The sequence below is a fragment of the Linepithema humile genome, chromosome 8 (assembly GCF_040581485.1).
Source record: "Linepithema humile isolate Giens D197 chromosome 8, Lhum_UNIL_v1.0, whole genome shotgun sequence".
NCBI classification, from domain to species: domain Eukaryota; kingdom Metazoa; phylum Arthropoda; class Insecta; order Hymenoptera; family Formicidae; genus Linepithema; species Linepithema humile.
The window spans coordinates 2,127,929-2,133,928 of record NC_090135.1 but is presented as its reverse complement, the minus strand read 5'-3'; the positions used below and the strand labels follow the sequence as shown (position 1 = coordinate 2,133,928).

Sequence of the window (6,000 nt, the reverse complement as noted above, 5' to 3'; positions counted from 1 at the left end):
ATGGGATCAAATCGAGGTTTTAGATAGAGAACCATCTTATAGCAAAAGGTTAATTTCTGAAATGTTACACATAAAAAAACAACAGAACAGCCTTAATAAACAAAGTGACACGGATTTCCTTCCTAACTCTTACCTACCCATCCTTCGAAAATTTCCCTCCTTTTAGACTCTTCTTAGATCCCCCTCCTTTTCTCCCCTCTTCCATATTCCTTACTTCCCTTCCCCCTATTCCTCTAATAGATCGGCCCCTAGTCCTTCTACCAAAATCTGTGCTCATTTCAATTTCATCATTCACTCATCTGACATATATCCGAATTGACATATCAAAGTTTTATTCCATCCTTAAGGATTTCAACTTTTTAATGGGACACCAAAACATTTTATCAAACTTTATAATCTTTGGACCTTCTTATATTCAACTGATATTATAATCAAAGGTAAATGTTGCTCTGTTTTTCTTGCAAATCATGTGACTAACGTCTTTCCATTCGTGTGTTGGGTTATATTCGTTTCACATTTTTGTAATAGTCTCTATTTTACTTCTTTTATTCATAATTTTCATAGATTGACCGACCACTCGTCGGCTTCTTTTTCTTGCAATCCGTTAAGCATAGTGAAGGTGTGGCAAAAGGAAAAATGTCTTCAGAGCGTTGCTGTTACATGTCGCATATTAGAACACATTGACTCATAATTGGTTCGAATTTTGAAGACACATTTACTTCTACATTTTATCATGGACACTCAAGTAAGACCTTCTGACCTGCTTTTATTATACTATGACTTTGCGTTTGCGATAATAATTCATTATTATTTTAATTTATTTTGTATATTTTATTTTACAACGAATTTTTAAATTTTGTCAACCGATATGCGTTAGCCTTGCGGAACATACTTGTTTTTATTATTGCATGTTTCTTTTGTAACGTTTGTTTACTTATTTTGTTATTATCACTGAAGATGGCCGAAATAAATGTGCCGAAACGTATGAACTGACAATTTAGTTACTTATTATTTTTTGAGCATCTAACACCCGGCTCTGGGTCAATACAGCCAATTTATTTTTTAATAATTTTTTATTATGATGGCCCATGATTGACTTTTATTTTATAATTTATTTATACAAATTGTAGACAGCGCCATGTTGTCGGAATGCATCATCGTTATGCTTATAGTTGGTGTCGTGTGCAACAAACGGGTATATAAAGCGAGTGAGAAAAAAAACGACTAATCACAGTTGTTCAAAATGGAGAAGGAGCGCGATCTTACCGTACGAGCAGCGAATATCAAAACGACGGGAGAGTTCCTTCCATGGGACTACGAGTGCAACGAGTACCTCGATTCTCTCAAGGAACAATGTCGTAAGAGGCAACGCACTGGAGTAGTCAACTCTCTGGTGGCGCAAATTGCGCGTCTGGAGGGTGTGAGGGACGCCCTGCACGAGCGTTTTGTGCCCGTCGGTGCCGGATACGGTGGATACGAGAAGAAGGGCTACACGTGGAAGGAGATCGAGACGGCGTTTAGGAACCGTGTGCTGACGGGTGTGGTTGTCAATCGCGAATACATCGATCCTCGTGAATTTTTTGAAAATGTAAAAAATACGGTTATCGAGCGGATCCAGGGCGTCATGGTGGAACACAACAGCGTCAAGATTAACACCGCGTTCAACGGGGAATTCGTCGCGGGCGACAAGACTGCCGTGAAGACCATCGCCACCAAAAATTGCGAGTTGTTTCCCACATCCGATCTCAACGAGTGGTACACGCGGCACGTGGAGGATGATATTCTGGCGGCTCTGGAGGAGTTTCAGGAACGCGATAGCGGATGGGCGTTGTCGCGTATCCTGAATCTCACCGTCAATGTGAACAAGTTCAATCCTCCGCACGCGGGATGCCACATCGAGTTACCGTGGCAAATTATGCTAAAAAGGGCGGTGGTCAACGTGCAATCGACGGACAATGCGTGTTTCGCGTAGGCAGTCGTCGCCGCTCTATATCCGACGAAAAGAAATTCGGAAAGGACGATAGAATACCCACATTACTCGACGGTGCTCAACCTGTGCGGCATAGAGTTCCCCGTGACGCTGCCACAAATATCAAAATTCGAGAAACTAAACGCCATCTCCGTCAACGTCATTACCACCCAAGACTCCAAAATCGTCCCTCTGCGGCTCACCGATGACAAAAAGGAGAAGCACGTCAACCTGCTCTACGTGTGTAAAAACAACGATGCACACTTTGCGTGCATAAAGAACCTGCCGCGGTTGGTGAGCTCACAACTGAGCATGCACAAATGTAAAAAGTACATTTGCGATCGGTAAGTAAAAACACATTTATAGAATAATTCGAAACTTTATTCACAGTATTAATCATACAAATTATTACAGGTGTCTACACTACTTTTATACACAGGAGAAATTATCGGCGCACAGCATCGACTGCGGCAAGATAAACGATTGCGCCGTCGTTCTCCCCAGCGAGGACAAAAAGTGGTTGACGTTTCACCACTATAGTTGGAAAAAGCGAGTTCCGTTTGTAGTGTACGCCGATCTCGAATGTACGCTCGAGAAAAAGGAGGATCAGGACGGTACTACTTACGCCTACCAACATCACAGAGCCTTTAGCGTAGGATATTATGTAAGTTGCGCTTACGATAATTCACTCCCTAGTTTTAAGTCATATCGCGGTGAGAATTGCACAGCGTGGTTCGTCAACGAACTGCACGATTTAACGCATCGTGTGAAAGCGATCCGCACCACCGTCGTCCCCATGGCGGATCTTACGCGGGAGGAATCGGAGGAATTCCGTAGCGCCGTAACGTGTCACGTGTGCGAGAAACCCTTAACAGCGTACGACACGCGAGTGCGCGATCATTGTCATCTGACCGGGCGTTACCGCGGTGCCGCGCACTCGTCGTGCAATCTAAATTACATAGACTCCGACGTTCCCCCGGTGATATTTCACAATTTATCCGGTTACGACGCGCATTTTATAATCAAAGACGTTGCCAATGCTTTCGAAGGCAACGTCGAATTGTTACCGCTGACGAAAGAACGTTACATTTCATTTACAAAAAATGTTAAAGATACCGAAGATCAAAATTCCAAAATTTGCATCAAATTACGATTCATCAATTCGTTTAGATTTCTCAGTACGAGTCTCGACAAATTGGCATCTTATTTAACTGTAGATGAATTAAAAATTTCACGATCGGAATTCAAACATTTATCCGCGGAAAATTTCAATCTGCTTACTCGGAAAGGCGTGTTTCCCTACAAGTACGTCGACAGCGTCGACAAGCTCCGGGACACAAACCTACCATCGCGCGAATCGTTTTACAGCTCGCTCACCGGAGAAACGGTATCCGAGAGCGATTACGCGCACGCGACAAACGTCTGGCAAACATTTTCAATCGAAGATCTAGGTGAATCCAGCGATTTGTATTTGAAAACAGACGTTCTTTTGTTGGCGGATATTTTCGAAAATTTCCGAAACACGTGTATAAAGAGTTACGGTTTAGATCCCGCTCAGTATTACACATTACCGGGGTACACGTAGGACGCTATGTTGAAGTACACGGGCATCAAGTTCGAGTTGCTCACAGACATCGATATGGTGCTGTTTGTCGAGCGCGGTATACGCGGCGGTCTCAGCCAATGCTCCAACCGATACGCCGCCGCCAACAACAAATACATGCCATCGTACGATCCATCGGAACCGTCATCGTACCTACTGATGTAAACAACTTGTACGGCTGGGCAATGTGTCAACCGTTGCCCTATGCCAAATTTCGATGGGTCGATGATGTCAAAAACTTTAACGTAATGTCCGTTGCATCCGATTCGGCTACCGGTTATGTGCTGGAAGTCGATCTCGAGTATCCGGTGAATCTTCACGACGCGCACACCGACCTGCCGTTCTGCCCGACGCGCGATAAGCCGCCCGGCAAGCGGGAGATCAAGTTACTCGCAACGCTGTACGATAAGCAGCGTTATGTCATTCACTACCGTAATCTGCAGCAATGCGTGCTACATGGTCTGCGAATTGCAAAGATTCACCGCGTACTGCAATTCGCGCAATCTCCATGGCTTCGAGAATACATCGAACTAAATACGCAGTTTCGGACACTCGCGAGTAATGAATTCGAGAAAAATTTATACAAATTGATGAACAACGCGGTTTCCGGCAAAACCATGGAGAATGTGCGAAATCACACGGATGTCCGGCTCGTTACACAGTGGGATGGTCGGTACGGAGCGGAGGCTATGATCGCGAAACCGAATTTCCACAGCCGAAGCGTGTTCTCGGAGGATCTAGTCGCCGTAGAGTTGCGAAAACTCGAAGTGAAATTCGACAAGCCGATCTACGTGGGTATGTGCATCCTCGACATATCCAAGACCTGCTTGTACGAGTTTCACTACGAGTACATGGCGCCTCTCTACCGCGACAATTGCAAAATTATGTATACCGATACCGACAGTCTGATATACTTTCTGCACTGCGAGGACGCGTATCGGGATATGAAACGCGATATATCCAAATTCGACACGAGCAACTACTCCGAGGACAACGCTTACGGTATGCCGCGCGCCGACAAGAAAGTACCCGGTCTGATGAAAGACGAGAACAACGGCGCGATCATGACGGAATTTGTGTCGGACTGAGAGCAAAGATGTACGCGTTGAGAGTCACCGGCCAAAAAGACACCAAAAAGGTTAAGGGTGTAAAAAAGAGTGTAGTCGCTAGAACGATAACGTTCGACGATTACACTTGGTGCCTTAATGCCGAAATCGAGCTAACGCGGCGTCAATCGTGCATCCGCTCAAAGATGCACGAGGTGTACACCGTGTCAGAGTCGAAGCTCACGCTCAGTCCGTACGACGATAAGCGGCACGTCGTATCCGGTTCCACCGACACTCTACCATGGGGACATCGCAAGATACAATTGTAAATAATGTGCAGTAATTTATATAGTTTAATATTTTATGTATTATTATCATTGTTAGTTTTAAATGTATATATTGTAACATGCTGTAGTAATAAAGAACATCATTGTATATAAATGTATAATAGTTTATTATAATGCAATGTAAAATATACATAGTTTATTACAATACATCGTCTTTATTTATCCAAGAATTATGCGAATTGTCGAATCCCAACCACTTTACAAACACCTTGTCGTCCTATCGGCGCAACACTTTCTCCACGAGATAAACGTCGGGTTGTGCGGTCTTGAGCAATTCGTGCTCGTAAAAGCCTCCCGCGACCGGATCTCCGCGATAATCTTTAATCAGATACGTCACAGGATTGGTACGTTGCACCGTGGCGATCTTAAACACCTCCGTCGACCAATTCGGTGTGTATCCTTTCTCGAATACAGTTTTGAATTTGCTCACGCGCACCGAATCACCCACCCTGAATTTCGCCGGCGCGGCAATTTTTATATTACCGTACACGGTGCTCAAGAGTCCCTTTGCGATCTCGGGAGTGACATCGATTGGGCGCATACCGATCGTACGATGCTTACGACCGTTGTATTCCGAGACCAATCGCGGTAAATCGTCGATCTACTTGTACGATCCCGCGAGCGTGAAAAACTTCAACATTTCGTTCTTCAACGTGCGATTCAATCGTTCCACCACCGAAGCCTTCATGACCGAGTGTGTCAAATAATGATTGATGCCGTGTTTCTTGACAAGATTTTGGAAATCTCTGTTGTAAAATTCTTTTCCATGGTCAGTCTGCAAATTTTTCGGAATTCTCTCCCTAAATATCGCGGAAAATGCTTTGGACGTTTTGATTCCACCTTTGGTCTTTAAGGGCACGGCCCACGCGTACTTGCTCAACACATCGACAACGGTTAGAATGTAATTGTAGCCACCGTTGGATCGCGAGTACGGTCTCATCTCGGCAATGTCGGCCTGCCACAAGTCATCGTATCATTTCACGACGACTGGCCGACGCGTAAAGTTTCTTCTCGCCGGTGCGTGGAGCTCGTCCA

General features: G+C 44.7%; 1 pseudogene; it reads left to right on the top strand.

Annotated features, from left to right (window-relative positions):
* The first annotated feature begins 3,519 nt into the window (after positions 1–3,519).
* On the top strand, positions 3,520–4,660 carry LOC137001650 (uncharacterized; annotated as a pseudogene).
* The last annotated feature ends 1,340 nt before the right edge of the window (positions 4,661–6,000 follow it).